General features: G+C 36.8%; 1 pseudogene; it reads left to right on the top strand.

Moving 5' to 3' along the window:
* Positions 1-289: 289 nt before the first annotated feature.
* LOC112615171 lies at positions 290-7,619 on the top strand (annotated as a pseudogene).
* The last annotated feature ends 8,701 nt before the right edge of the window (positions 7,620-16,320 follow it).

Genomic DNA, 16,320 nt, shown 5'->3' with positions numbered 1-16,320 from the left:
TTATTATACTTTAAGTTCTAGGGTACATGTGCATAACGTGCAGGTTTGTTACATATGTATACTTGTGCCATGTTGGTGTGCTGCACCCATCAACTCATCAGCACCCATCAACTCGGCTGGAAACCATCATTCTTAGCAAACTATCACTAGATCAGACAATCTTGCAGCATGCTATGGGCCTCGTTCTCCATCATGTTCCAAACAAGGAGTATGACCAATGGGACTCAAACACTAATGAATTATACTTAGTGCCTGAATTTTCAGTTGTTCAGTTTTGATTAGTTAATTCATGGAGACTCCTGCTGAAAGGTGAGTTTCAGTTTCTTGGCATTGGATTGTGTTGTCCTCACTCAAACATTTTAAATACCCATATACAGCTGTCTTCTATGCATTGGATGGTAATAACAAAAACATAAGAGTCGTCTAACTTATTTTACATCGTGAAATTGTAAATTCTTGACAATTGCTGGATCCAGAAGAGTGATCATGAAGACTGCAGAGGATGGTGTAACTCCCCATGTCTATGGCTTTGGTCAGTCTCTTTTGGATGAGAGGATGACCAAATGGGGGGAATTGTTAAACTAAGTATGGTTTAAAGTGGCATTTTTACATAATGAACGGTGGCCTAGCTTGATGTGTAAACAAGTTGTCAGTATACACAGTAGTATGCCCTTGTAACGAAGCGACAGCGTCTCAGTCAACAGTAACAGCCGGACCCTCAGCTGAAGGTCTGAAAGCTGCTAAAAGCTGCTGAAAGCTGCTAAATTATTCCCAAATAAGGCAAATGCAAACTGCACCAATCAAGTAATCCCTGTATGTCATTTTCTGTTTTCTGGTTGTAAATATAGCTCACCACATTCGGGGTGGGTGCATTCTGAATAATCTTTGGTCCAGAATGCTGCCTGTTCTAGAAGCTACTGCTTGCTCAAATAAACTTTGTTGAATTTAACTTGTCTTAGGTTTTTCCTTAATAAACTCCATGAGGTATATGCTGTTTTATCTCCATGAAACATAGCAATTTGAAGATTACAAAGGTTAAATACCTTGTCTAAGCTCTCACAATAAGTTGTAGAGCAGCACTATTGCACCTGTCCTCTCTAAATGTTAAAGCAATTTTAAGTTGAAGATTAAAGAAGATTTCATCTTCCTTGCAAATAATTTCAGTATTTTCAAAGTGCCCAAATGGTAAAATCACTTATATTTTCGAGCAAGCAAACAATTTATAATTTATTCATCAAGTTATCCTGAATAAGCAATTTAGTTTTTTTGATGATTAAGACATATTGCTATGTCTTAGCATAAGTATCAGCATAAGACAGTACTAGTGTAAGACACATATTACCCAGATCGTTAACTAGCTAATCTCTATGATAGGGGATGGGATTTCAAAGTTTCTTAAGACTTAGTGTCTGTTCTTAAAAAACTAGTAGCAGAGTCAGAAAGATAGGTAAAGTGATGATGAAATGTGGCAAGTTCTATAGTAAACATTTGTGTAATATGCTATGGGAAATCAAATGAGGGAATGAGAATACCTCTATCAGAAAATAACAGTATGTTTCAGAGAAGGAATATTGAAAAGTGAGTAGGAGTTGATCAGATAGTAAAAGGGAGAAAGACATGCTAGACAGTGGGAACAACACAGAAGTATAAAAGTACATGACATGAAAAAGGCATGAATGGTGAAGAGACTCTTTCAATAAAGCAGATGTATATGGTATGTGGTAAAGAACAGTGGGGAAGGAAGCAAATAAGGTTAACTGTGATCAGGTCATGAAGGACTTTGTTTACAATGACTAATTTATCTTTATAGTGAAAATATTTGGAACCGCCGGGCGCGGTGGTTCAAGCCTGTAATCCCAGCACTTTGGGAGGCCAAGACGGGCAGATCACGAGGTCAGGAGATCGAGACCATCCTGGCTAACACGGTGAAACCCCGTCTCTACTAAAAAATACAAAAAAACTAGCCGGGCGAGGTGGCGGGTGCCTGTAGTCCCAGCTACTGGGGAGGCTGAGGCAGGAGAATGGCTAAACCTGGGAGGTGGAGCTTGCAGTGAGCTGAGATCCGGCCACTGCACTCCAGCCCGGGTGACAGAGCGAGACTCCGTCTCAAAAAAAAAAAGAAAATATTTGGAGCCACAGAAGATGTTCAAGCAAGAGATGAACAAAATTGTATTTGCATTTTACTTTCAGATTCTAGTCTACAAATTTTACATTTACATTCTATTCTGTAAACAAATAATTCTATTTACACTACCTTTAGATTATTCTTGTGCCAATGTAAGTGATGGGATGAGAACAGAGAATCCTGGAGGTAAGAAGACTAAATATATGAATGCTCCACTAAACCATGTGAGAGATTACAAGTACCTGAGCTAATACACGGATATAAAAAAAGATGGAAAATGTATTAAGAAGTAGAAATAGATTTAATTAAGACATAGGAAGGAGCACTCCCAAGGAAATTTGGGAGTATGTCACAGGCTGCCGTCCATTAAAAACAAACAAACAAACAAACAAACAAAAAAACAAAACAGACATAGGTATTGAGTAGTCCATGAATGGTAAAGAAGAGGAGGAACCATCAATGACCTCACAGCAGTTTCTCTTGGAAGTGATTGAATATGAAGTTCATATATAAATGAAAACATAACTTGCATTATGACTTAGTTTTGTTCAACAGATCAGAGTCCAATTACCTTTTGTTATCCTCGTGGGAATTGATTGCACAGCTAACCTCAACGGGCTTAAAAATTCTTCCCACCAGTACAATAATTATGTGAGAAGCTTTGCATAAATTAACAGTAATCTAATCCAACTAAAATTTGTTATTTGATTACACCTTATCTAATTTCTAAAAGAATTGAAATAACTAGCACTGAAAGGCAGAGAAATATTGTTTTATTTTATAAAAAGACTTCGAAAACCACCATGGAAAATAGGGAACGTGTTTGTTTTGTTCATCACTATCACTTGTTTACTATTATAGTGCTTGGCCCATAGTGAATATTTGTTAAATAAATAAATTGAAAGCAAGTAAAAGACTCACACTAAGTAGCTACAATATAAGTAGAAGAAGTGTTACTGAAAAACTTTGAGTACATTAAGTTTTTTAAATTTGAAACATATTTTCCAAGAATTTTCAATGTAGTCAATGCTGAAGACTTTCCATAGAAAACCTATAGCAAAACATTACATTTATCATAGCAAACATTTTTAAATTTTGTATTTAACACAAAAAATACTTTAATTATAACAGGAAGTGCAATGTGCCACTAGCTAAATATTATCTTAAAACATACTACCATGCATTACCATAAACTTCTCATTGTCAAACAGTTTTAGGAAGGGTCAGGACTAGTTTTGCCAGTAAAATATTGTGGATCTGGGGGAATATTGTATTAAATAAACATTAAACTGCAAATCAACGGACATTTCATTTTGCTGTTGAAGTTTCTTCCTAGAGTTTTCTTCTTTCCCATTGTTACATTTTACCAGCCAGCTGTAGATGAAAACACAATGCAGTATGTTACACTCACAGTCAATGGATTCTGTTTCTAAGTTATGCTTCTCACAAAGTCCACACTTTTAATAAATACTATGTGTTATGTTGTAACTTAATTATTATCAGAATTATTTTGAAATGAGAGGCAAAGACCAAAAGAATAATAAGATGTGACTACAGAAACTATTAAAGAAGCCAAATGATTTACTAAGAAAGCCAAATTAGAAAACAAAGAGTTTTATATTAAGGATGACAGAAAGATGACTTCTCATGAAATACATTTATTTGCCAACTGCCTAAAATTCATTCATGAATTCTAATCCAAAATATATACTTCCAAGCTTTAAGACACTCTGAAGCTAGAGCGATCAATTCCTCTTAGTTTTCCTTAGACTTTACTACTTTTAGCACTGAAAGTCCCAGTATCCCATGAAACCTCTCTGTTCCACATTAGCAGGGACGGTTAATCACTCTATCTGAAACACATCGGAAAAAAACAAGAAAAATGTGATTTTATACCATGTACATTCATTCATTCATGTTTTATTAAGCTCTGACCTAACCAAACTATTCATTTCAATGTAAAATAAAAGCAATTAACCTGAATCCACTTATTAAAGTAAAAAAAGGAACTATGTCCTTCAGTTTCATTATATGTTTTCAAGTAGTTTATTATCCTGACTTGTAACTGAAAAGAATTAAGTAGTTCCAGTAAATTCAGAACTATACCTTTCATTGCAAAATAATTATGTTACGGCTAGATCGAATACAGCAGACTTCACATGTCTATTTTTACTCTGTCTCTCACATACTGCTCCTCCGTAGTTATAAATTTCACAAGTGATAACAGTTTAAACTAAGAAATTAACTCAACAAAAAACTCATGGTTAAGATAGTTCTCTTCTTCACGTATTGAAGAACTGGTAGCAAATAAAAATTAAATTATATCAGCAAAGCTTATCATTGGGGGGATACATTTAGAATATGCATATAAAAAGCAACTTCAATGTTGAAATGCTAAATTTCATGTAGAAGTAAAATATTTTTCCTTAATAGGCCATTTTATTCCAAAAAAAATTATAAACACTATTCTCATATTCTTACTCAGAAATAGACATAAGCATCCTCGATTTTTATGGTGCCCTAATGTTTATATCTGATTCTTCACTAGGATTTGAGGCTGAAAACCAACTGGGGCCAATGGAACCCAAGAAGAAATCTTCTGTGCTGGGATATGGCTTCAGAAAAAGGTTTTCTTCCACGATTAGGAGTGAAAAACTAGGCAAATGTTCTACCTTGCCCTTCCCTGCATCAAATATAGTCTGTCAGCTTGAGATTCCTGGGGCTTCAGTTATAAGTATGTGAGGATGAGATTCCTTCAAAGGGAAGACTGAGAGAATAAAAGAAGCCATTTAACCAACACCTGAACCATCTCTCTCTGGTATGTTTTATGTGAAAGTAATAAACCTCTAGGGTTTAATTCCATTTCAGTCTGGTATTCTAATACATGTGGCTCAAAGTATCTTAATTGATACCCCAGTTTTCCAACCACAAAAACAAAAATACTGTAGCTGTCAACTTGATAAAAGGCAACTTGTTGGATAAACAACTGAACTTATCACTTTGGCATTTGTCTTTACCTATTTCATTGTTTTTATATAGTTAGGGTTTTTTTCTCTGAATTGAACTTTTATTCTGCCTCAAGATGCACAGGACTAGTAATTTCTCCCAAGGACTAACATCATGCCAGCTTCCACTCATAAATAACCGAAAATCTTGTTATAAGAATTACTGCCGGGAGCGGTGGCTTACGCCTGTAATCCTAGCACTTTGGGAGGCCGAGGCAGGCAGATCGCCTGAGCTCAGGAGTTTGAGACAAGCCTGACAAACATGGAGAAACCCCGGCTCTACTAAAAATACAAAAATTAGCTGGGTGTGGTGGCAAGCGCTTGTAATCCCAGCTACTCTGTAGGCTGAGGCAGGAGAATCGCTTGAACCCGGGAGGCAGATGTTGCAGTGAGCCAAAATTGTGCCACTGCACTCCAGCCTGGGCGACAAGAACGAAACTCCACCTCAAAAAAAAAAAAAAAAAAAAGGACTAACATGTCAATACAGAGACAAAAAGGTCCCAGAAAACTTTCCCACTTGAAATGTTCATAAAGAGAATTTCCAGTTTCCAGTTAATCATGTAAAGAATGTGGAGGTCAACAGTCCTGTCCACACAACAACAACAAAAGCTGAACAAACTGAAAATCAACACCATATTATTGATTCATCAGAGAACCTAGGTCATAGGGCAAACCACTGTCCCCAAAACTGTAGAAAAAGATAAGCAGATAGAATAACAACTTATTGAAGCAGAAATGCATGCACAGAAATACCTACGTTAACCAATCCAGAGTAGAAAAATCTAAACAATAATTAATACATTTCTGGAGGATTTGTGTGAAAAAAGTTTGAGAGTTAAAAGCTCCAAAGAGGGGGTAGTCTTAGAGATGCTTTCACATTTTTGTGAGTTTTACTGCCAAGAGATAACTAGGTTCTCACAGTGAACATCAGAGAAAAATGTCTTAGTTATTTCAGCAGGAGGAGAGGAAAAGCAGCCATTAGGAAATACTCTGAGAGCATTCAGTTTTTCACAAGGCCCGCCCTCAAGAAAGACTATTTTGTTAAAGCTGTATTCACTGGGGCTTTACCAGAGGCTAGCCAACCTGGAAGGAAAGTATTTAACTCCAGCAATATCTGGAGCCCCTGTATCACCTAGGTGGTGGAGGAATGATGAGAAGCAATTACAAAGGTCATAGCTCAGAGAAACAGGCTCAATAAAAGGCTGAGGTCAAACCACAGGGCAATATGATGATTCTCCTTCCACCCACATTCTAGCAATACATCAGTGAAGACCTATATGCCACAGTTATCCAGTATATCATGACTTCCTTCCAACAAAAAATCACAAAAGACCACACAATTTGAAGAGACAAAGCAAATGTAAGATCTGGATTCAGATATGACACAGAGGATTATCTGACAGAAAAATTAAAATAACTGATTTAATAAGCCAAATATTCTAATGAAAAAAGTGTCAACATGCAAGAACAGATGGATAATGTAAGCCGTGAGATGGAAATTTTAAGAAAGAATACAAGGAAATGCTAGAAATCAAAAACGCTGTAACAAAAAAGAAGAATACCTTTGATGGGTTCATTAGTAAACTGAACATGGCCCGTGAAGGAAACAGTGAACTGGAAGATAATGTCAATAGAAATTTCACAAACTGAAATGCAAAGAACAAAAATACGGAAAAAAAATAGAACAGAAATGTGAGATGACTACAAAAGGTATAACATATATGTAATGAGAATACTGGGAAAAGAAGAAAAAGAGAAAGGAACAGGAGAAATACTTGAAGCAATAATGACTGAGAATCTACTAGGATTAATTTCAGACACCAAACCACAGTTACAGGCATTTCAAAGCACACAGAGCAATATAAATGTCAAAAAGTCTACACCTGCGAAAATTATATAAAGAAAATCAAAGACAGAAAAAATATTGAAAAAGATCATAAGAGACAAAAATACCTTAACCAGAAAGCAATAAGGATAAGAATTATATTGGACTTCTTTTTTTAAATTGCAACCTGTGCCATCAGAACCAGCTGCTGCAGCCACATAGGTAGCCAGAATCATAGGAAAGGTGGGCAGGGCTGGGCAGGGCTGGGCAGGGCTGTGCAAGGTAAGGCAGGTTTCTGGCTGCCCACCATGCACTGCTTTGGAGAAGGCTGGAAGCTTCTCAGCCCAGAAGGAATTCCTAGCTAGTTTTAAAGTCAGTGCCTCCAGAGCCAGCATGGTGGCCGTAGACAACAAGATAGAGCAGGCCATGGATCCCTGGATCTGATGAAGAATCATCTGATGCATGCTGTGTGAGAAGAGGTGGAGATTCTGAAGGAGCAGATACTAGAGCTGATGGAGATGAACTCCCAGCTGGAGTGCAAGAACACCCTCTTGAAAACCCTGGCAAGCCAGAGCAGCTGGAGAAGTTCCAGTCTGGTCTGAGCCCTAAAGAGCAAGCTGCTGAATCCCAAGTGCCTGAGGCCCTTGGTGGTTCTGCAGTGTAAGTGGTTCTGTCCTCAGAGTGAGCAAAGCCACTAAACTTGTTTTACCTACAGTTATTTCCAGTTTGTTTTTGGCTTCCCAAGCATCATCTCATGAGAAGTTTACACCTTGTACAGCTGGTGTCAAGAGACGTCCTAAGAACATGGCCAGGCCGGGCACAGTGGTTCATGCCAGTAATTCCAGCATTTTGGGAGGCTGAGGCAGGCAGATCACTTGAGGCAAGGAGTTCGAGACCAGCCTGGCCAAGTTGGTGAAACCCCATCTCTACTAAAAAAATACAAATATTAGCAGGGTGTGGTGGCGCACACCCGTAATACCAACTACTCAGGAGGCTGAGGCACGAGAATTGCTTGAACCTGGTAGGTGGAGGCTGCAGTGAGCCGAGATTGTGCCATTGCACTCCAGCCTGGGTGACAGAGCGAGATTCTGTCAAAAAAAAAAATAAAATAAGAAAAAGGAAAAAAAAGAAAAAGGGACATGGCCACCTGGGTCCACTCTAGTGACAGATCCCCGACAAAGAGTAGATCTCTGGAGGCTGAGTTGCATGGGGTCTAGTAACTCCAAGCCAGTGAGCCTCTAATGCTACTGCACCCTGGGGGCTCCCAGGGACTGGGCAACTTAGTTGCACCTGGCAAAGAGGAAGGGTAGTTTGAGATGTGACACCAGTTTTCTCCAGAAAGTATAAGGGGCCTATTTCTCATTCCATGGACGTCTTCAACAACTTCACCTGACAGCAACTGTTCCTATAAATAAGTCGCTTGTGTTTTAAGCAGAGGCAGCCTCCCTTTTCTCCTCTGCTTTGTGAAAGCAGAGGACACAGAAGGGACAGATTGAGCCAAGTCAGCCTTCTGTTGGTTAATATGGTATAAAGCATGGTTTTGTACACAGTACAGTGTGAGATTACAGCTTTAAGATGACTGCTTACAAAGTTCTGCTTGGTTAGTATTGGCATAGTTTTTCTTAAAGTCACAAATGCACACACACACACACATGCGCACACACACACACACACATAGGGCTTGATCTGTGTCTTAGTGTAGTGATGTATACATACACTCATCCACCTACATGTCAAAGGGTCTAAACAGCTTTGGGAGTATTGACTGGTATCTTATCTCTTAAGGCTAAGTCTTTTGACTGTGTTCATTTGCCGTATTGATTCTGTTTCTCCTTTAGGTTAAGTAAATCTCGTAAGTAAAGGCAGGGAGGGTGCCAGCCTCTGAATGCAGCCACAGATGCCTTACTGCTGCAATCCTTTCCCCAGCTGTCCACTGAAGACACATGAAGTCATTAGAATGCCAAACCCACCATTCAGTGGTGCTGACTTCATAGAATGGGGTTAACAGATCAGTTTGCACTTCACAGTGTCATTTAAATTATGTTTAATTATTTTAAAATAAAGAAATAATTATGTGGAAAACTTACAAGTGAAAAGAAGGAAGGTGTCCTACTGCGGATGAAGGATGGACAAGGGAATGGCTTTAATCCAGTGGAGCCTGGGAGGTGTATGCAGGGAGCTTGTCTGTAGGGGAGTGATATGGTTTGGCTCTGTGTCCCTACCCAAATCTCAACTTGAATTGTAATAATCCCCGTGTCAAGGGCGGGACCAAGTGAAGATAACTGAATCACGGTAGTGGATTTCCCTATGCTGTTCTCATGATAGTGAGTGAGTTCTCACGAGATCTGATGGTTTTATAAAGTGCTTCCCCCTCCACTTGGCATTCATTCTCTCTCCTGCTGCCCTGTAAAGAGATGACTTCCACCACGTTTGTAAGTTTCCTGAGGCATTTTCCCAGCCATGTGGAACTGTGAGTCAGTTAAAACCTCTCTTCTCTATAAATGATGAAGTCTCCGGTATTTCTTCATAGCAGCACGAGAAAGGACTAATACAGGGAGTGTGTGATGGTTTCTAAAACTTTATCCTGATGTATGTTTCCAGGATTTGAATTTTGATTTTTCAAATGTAGCTTGAAATTTCAATAAACTTTCCTCTTTTTTTGTTAAAAAAATAACTGTCCTAACAACAAGAAAGTACAATAAAATATTTAAAGTCTTGAAAACAACCCACCAACCTCGAATTATCCATCCAGCCAAATTAATTTTCAAAAGTGAAGGACAAATAAAGACTCTTCCAGACAAACAAAAACTGAGGCAATTGTTGCCAGTAACACTACCTGGCAAGAAAGCTTAAAAACAATTATTTAAAGATAAGGAAAATAACACAGGTCAGAAACGTGGATCTAAATAAAGAAAATGAGAACATTAGTAAATGAATAAATGAAGATAAAATAAAACATATTTCTTATTTTTAATAGTCTAACAAATAAGTTTGTTCAAAATAATAATAGCAGCAATGCATACAATTATTATAGCTATAGATAAGTTAAATGAATGACAGTTATTACAGAAGGAATGGGAGGGAGAAATTAGCAATACTTCATTAGAGGGTAATTGTACTACTTCCAAAGTGGCATAGTGTTATTTGAAACTAGAGTTGCATTTATTGTAAATACATATTTTAATCTCTACAGCAACCAATAAGTAAAAGCAGTTTAAAGAAGAGTAAAGTATAAAAAAGTATAATGTATATGCTAAGAAAGGTGAGAAAACAAAATCATATCAAATCATCAATTAAGATTGAGGAGGCAGAATAAAAATGGAAGATAAAAATCAAAAGAAAGAAGGATAATGAATAGAAAACAGTAAACAATGTTGCAGATATTAACCAAATTATATCAGTAGTCACCTTAAACATCAATGATTTAAATATATCAATTAAAAGACAGAGACTGTCAGAGTGGATTAAAAAAAGAAGACCCAACTGTGTGTTGTCTTAAAAAAAAAAAAAAACTATTTTCAATATAAAGACACATCTAGATTAAAAGTAAAGGAATAAAGAAAGTGAGTGGCTATATCAATTTCAAAGAGAGTAGACTTCAGAGCAAGAAAACATGTCAAGGATAAACAGGACTGTTATCTAGTGATAAAAAAGTCAATTACTCAAAGAGACATAATAATATTTAATGAATGTGTCTAAAAACAGAGTGTCAATATAGATGTGGCAAAACTAATAGAAATGCAAGGAGAACGATACTATCTACTATTATATTGGAATACTTCAACACCCCTCTGTCAGAAATGAACAGATCCAGCCAGAAGAGCATCAGGAAAGATACAGTTGAACTTAACACTATCAACCAATTGGATCTAATAGACACTTATAGTATATTTTACCCAGCAACAGGAGAAAACACATTATCCTCAGGCTTACACTGATTCAGCAAGATAGACCTTATTCTAGGCCACAAAACACACTAAATCAAATTTAAAAGAATATAAATTATACAATGTGTGCTCTCAGAGCACAATGGAAATAATTAGAAACCAACAACAGAAAGATAGCCGGAAAACCACAAAATACATAAAGATTAAGCAACACACTAATAAGTAAGATACACGGCTACAAAAAAGTCTCAAGATAAATTTAAAACTACTTTGAACTAAATGAAAATGAAAATACAACTTACCAAAAATCATTTGATGCCACAAAACTAGTGCTCACAAGGAAATCTATAGCAGTGAATTAATATGAATTTATATATTAAAAAGAAGAAAGATCTGAAATGAGTAATCTAAGCTTTCACCTCATGAAACTAGAAAAAGAGTAAACTGAATCCAAAGTAAGCAAAAGAAATAATATAACACATATTTGAAATAAATCAATGAATTTGGAAACAGGAAATCATAGTAAAATCAATGAAACCAAAAGTTGTTTCTTTGAGAAGATCAATAAAATTTATAATACTCTAGCCACGCTAACTAAATATAAAAGAGAAGACATAAATGACTAATATCAAAAATAAAAGGGAAGCCATAATGAGTGAACATCAAAGTGGTAAAAAAGAAATAAACTGTATGCCCACGAATTTTATAACATAGATGAAATAGACTAATTCCTTCCAAAATATAATTTTCTAAAACTCACACAAGAAGGAATAGATTATCTGAGTACGCCTGTGTCTATTAAAAATGTTTAATCAATAATTAAAAATCTTCAAATCAGAAAGCATTGTTCCCAAATGGGTTTGCTGGTGAATTCTATCAAATATTTAAAGAAGAAATAGCAAATTATCTGCAATCTCCTCTAGCAAATAAAAGCAGAGAAAACCTATCCTAACTTGTTCTATGAGGTCAGTATTACTTTAAAGCAAAACTAGATAAAGACTCTACAAGAAAACAAAACTAAAGACGAATATCTCTCATGAATATAGGTGTAAAAACCCTCAATAAAATATTAGCAAATTAAATGCAAAATGTACACAAATAATGATTAACTTTCAGGTATGCAACATTGGTTCAACATCCAAAAATGAATTAGTATATTCCATTACATCAATAGATTACAGAATGTAAATAACCATATCATATCAACAGATGCAGAAAAAGCATTTGATAAAATCCAAAATCCATTAATAATAAAAATATATCAAAAAATTGTAATAGAGCAGAACTTCCTCCAACTGATAAAGAACATCTATAAAAAGTATTCAATATTGTCAAGATATCAGCTTTTCTCAAATTGATCTACAGATTCATTGCAATCCCAATCTATATCACAGGAAGTTATTTTGTGGTTATCAAAAAACTGATCCCAAAGTGTATATGTAGAAGTAAAAACCCTAGAATAGCCAACACAATATTAAGGAGAAGAAGAAAGTTGGAGGACTGGCACTACTCAATTTCAAAACTTAAAATAAAACTATAGTAATTAAGGTAGTGTGGTACTGGCAATAGAATAGACGAATAGATCAGCGCAACAGAGCAGAGAACCAGAAATAAACCCACATAAATATAGTAAACAGATCTTTGACAAAGGAGAAAAGTACAATTTAGCAAAGATAGTTTATTTCAACAAATAGTTCTGGAACCAGTAGATATACACATGAAAAAATTAATCTAGACACAGACTTTACACCCTACACAAAACTTGTGGAGACTGTGAAAAGGGGTATCAGAGAAGAGAAAGATGAATGGGTGGAGTTCAGGGGACTTTTGGAGGAAAGTGATATATTTTGAATAATACTGTAATGGTGCATACTCGTCATTTACATTTGTACATTATAAAATGTACAACACAAAGAAGGAAATGTACTTTGGTTGATAATGATGTGTCAATGTTCGATCATTGATTGTGACAAATGTAACATTTTGGTGCAAGATCATGGCAGGGAGGCTCTGTTTGCACTTTGCACTATCCACTCAATTTTGCTGAGCATCTAAAACTGCTCCAAAATAAAGTCTTGACCAGGTGCAGTGTCAAGTAGTTCAGGAGGCCGAGGCGGGTAGATCTCTAGGTCAGGAGTTCAAGACTAGCCTGGCCAAGATGGTGAAACCCGGTCTCTATTAAAACTACAAAAAATACCAGGGCGTGGTGGTGGGCGCCTATAATCCCAGCTACTTGGGAGGCTGAGGCAGGGAACTGCTTGAACCCAAGAGGTGGAAGTTGCAGTGAGCCAAGATTGTGCCACTGTACTCCAGCATGGCAGAGTGAGACTCCATCTCAAAAAATAAATAAATACATACATACATACATATAAATAAAGTCTTAATGTTTTTTAAAGGTCATAAAGAACACTAGATGCTGTCTTGTGCCATCATGGATTGTGAAGCAAATGGGAAAGTTTCAACAGAATAAAAATAAGTATGGGCAAGTTCATGAGCAGCAGGAAAGCAATAAAAACAAGTTTGGGTAAAGTGCCTGATGCACTTTCTGATGGTGCGATTGTATAATTTGTACTTAGCCACCAAAATCAACTGACATACTTTGGACATTTGTCCCCACTATTTGTTGAAGTTGAAGAATCTAACTTCAAATTTCATGTTGAAATGTAATCCCCAATATCGGAGGTGGGACCTTGTTGGAATTGACTGGATCACGGGGACAGATTTCTGAGGGCTTGGTACTGTCTTGGAGACAACGAGTTGCAAGATCTGGTTGTTGAAAACTGCGGCACCCCACCCCCACCTTGCACCTGTTTTTCACCATGTGAAGTGCTTGCTCCTATTTCATCTTCCACCTTTAATAAAAGCTTCCTGAGGTCTCCCTAAAAACTGAGCAGAGGCCAGCACCATGCTTCTTTTAAGCGTGTCATAAATTAAAATTCACTTATTTCTTATTTTTTTAAATTATATTCCCCCTCTCTAGAATGTAAAAGCTACTATGTACAGCTGAAACCATGTTCATCTTGTTCAACGTTCTATCCCCTAGGCCAAGCATAGTGCCTGAAACATAGGGGTACCTTAATAAATATACTTTATATAAGTAAGGGGACTGCGAATAGATCTTAAAATGATCAAATATATCTTAAAATGCACCTCAATATCATCATATATTCAATGTCATGAAAATGAGATAAGATCTATAAACAGTTATGTGAAGAAAAATACATGTTGTGTTGGTGGGGGGGAAGAGTTGAAGCAAACGTGAACTACCTAGCAGTCAAACTGAAACAGAGAGCTCACTTAAGTTGACGAATAATGTATCCAAACATTTTAAAGATTATTTCAGTATTACCAGAGCCACAAGGAGGTCAACAAATTAACCAAAACAAATGTTCCCACATTTTTAATGAATTTTTTTTTGTCTTAATAGTAAATCAGTTTCAAGGCTATTTCAGCAAACAAAGCCTAGAATTAAGACTTTAACAACCATGAAAACAAATAAAGATAAAACTTGAGCCACAATCAGGACACTGCAGTCAACAGTAACAATACCAGAACCTCTTATATCCTTTGATTTTTTGAGGTCAGTTTGTCCCTTCTATTTAAATTTAAGTATAATTTTAATATTAAGTCCTACCTATTTATCTTTGTTTTTTTGCATTTGCTTTTGAGTTATTGGTCATGAAGTCTTTGCCTAAGCCAATGTCTAGAAGGGTTTCTGCACAGCAAAAGGAACAGTCAGCAGAGTAAACAGACAACCCACAGAGTGGGAGAAAATCTTCACAATGTATACATCCAACAAAGGACTAATATCCACAAACTACAAGGAACTCAAATCAACAAGAAAAAAAGCAAACAATGCCATGAAAAAGTCAGCTAAAGATATAAACAGACAATTCTCAAAAGAAGATATACAAATGGCCAAGAAACATATTTAAAAATGCTCAGTATCACTAATGACCAGGGAAATGCAAATCAAAACCACAATGTGACACCACTTTACTCCTGCAAGAATGGTCATAATGAAAAAATTGAAAAATAATAGACATTGGCATGGATGCAGTGAAAAGAGGACACTTCTACACTGCTGGTGGGAATGTGAACTATTACAACCACTATGGAAAATAGTGTGGAGATTCCTTAAAGAACTAAAAGTAGAACTACCATTTGATCCAGCAATCCCACTACTGGGTATCTACCCAGAGGAAAAGAAGTCATTATATGAAAAAGATACTTGCACATGCAAGTTTAGAGAAGCACAATTTACAATTGCAAAAATATGGAACCAGCCCAAATGCCCATCAATCAACAAGTGGATAAAGATATTGTGTCTCATACACACACACACATATGAATGTGTGTGTGTGTGTGTATATATACACATATGAATGTATATATGTATATGATGGAATACTACTCAGTCACAAAAAGAAATGAATTAATGACATTTGTGGTAACCTGGATAGAACTGGAGACTATTATTCTAAGTGAAGTAACTCAGGAATGGAAAAGTAAACATCTCATGTTCTCACTCATAAGTGGGAGCTAAGCTATCAGGATGCAAAGGGATAAGAATGATACAATGGGCCGGGCGCGGTGGCTCAAGCCTATAATCCCGGCACTTTGGGAGGCCGAGGCGGGTGGATCACGAGGTCAGGAGATCGAGACCATCCTGGCTAACATGGTGAAACTCCGTCTCTACTAAAAATACAAAAAACTAGCCGGGCGTGGTGGCGGGCGCCTGTAGTCCCAGCTACTCGGAGGCTGAGGCGGGAGGCGGGAGAATGGCGTGAACCCGGGAGGTGGAGCTTGCAGTGAGCCGAGATCGCGCCACTGCACTCCAGCCTGGGCGACAGAGCGAGACTCCGTCTCAAAAAAAAAAAAAAAAAAAAAAAAAAAAAAAAAGAATGATACAATGAACTTTGGGAACTCTGGGGGAAAGGGTAGGAGGGGGGTGAGAGCTAAAAGGCTACAAATTGTGTTTAGTGTATACTTCCGGGGCAATGACTGCAGCAAAATCTCACAAATCACCACTAAAGAACCTACTCATGTAACCAAATACCACCTGTTCCCCAAAAAACCTATGGAAACAAAAAGTTTTAAAAAATAAAATAACCCTCAAAGAAATTATTTCTCCAATACTGCAATAATTCATATAAGATGCTCTTAAAAGAGCACCTGCCCAGTAATGACATTTCCACCAATGAACTTACACCAACTCTGTCTTTGCTTCTCCAAAACCAATGAACTCTATTTCCAAGCAGTTTATGTGAACTTATTTTTTTTGCCAGTATCAGCCTCCTTTACTCTGCCTCTTCAGATGCATGCGTGACTTGGCATAGCTGTGCATCTCAGGTTATAAACTTCATTTCTAATTCCCAAACAAATTCAACATATTTGGAGAAATATATATATAATTTTTAAAACTGTATCTCTAATGGAATTGTGCTAGAGCTTCAGTATCGCTCCAAGTCAACAAAT

The sequence above is a fragment of the Theropithecus gelada genome, chromosome X (assembly GCF_003255815.1).
Source record: "Theropithecus gelada isolate Dixy chromosome X, Tgel_1.0, whole genome shotgun sequence".
NCBI classification, from domain to species: domain Eukaryota; kingdom Metazoa; phylum Chordata; class Mammalia; order Primates; family Cercopithecidae; genus Theropithecus; species Theropithecus gelada.
This window is presented reverse-complemented; position numbering and strand designations above follow the sequence as displayed.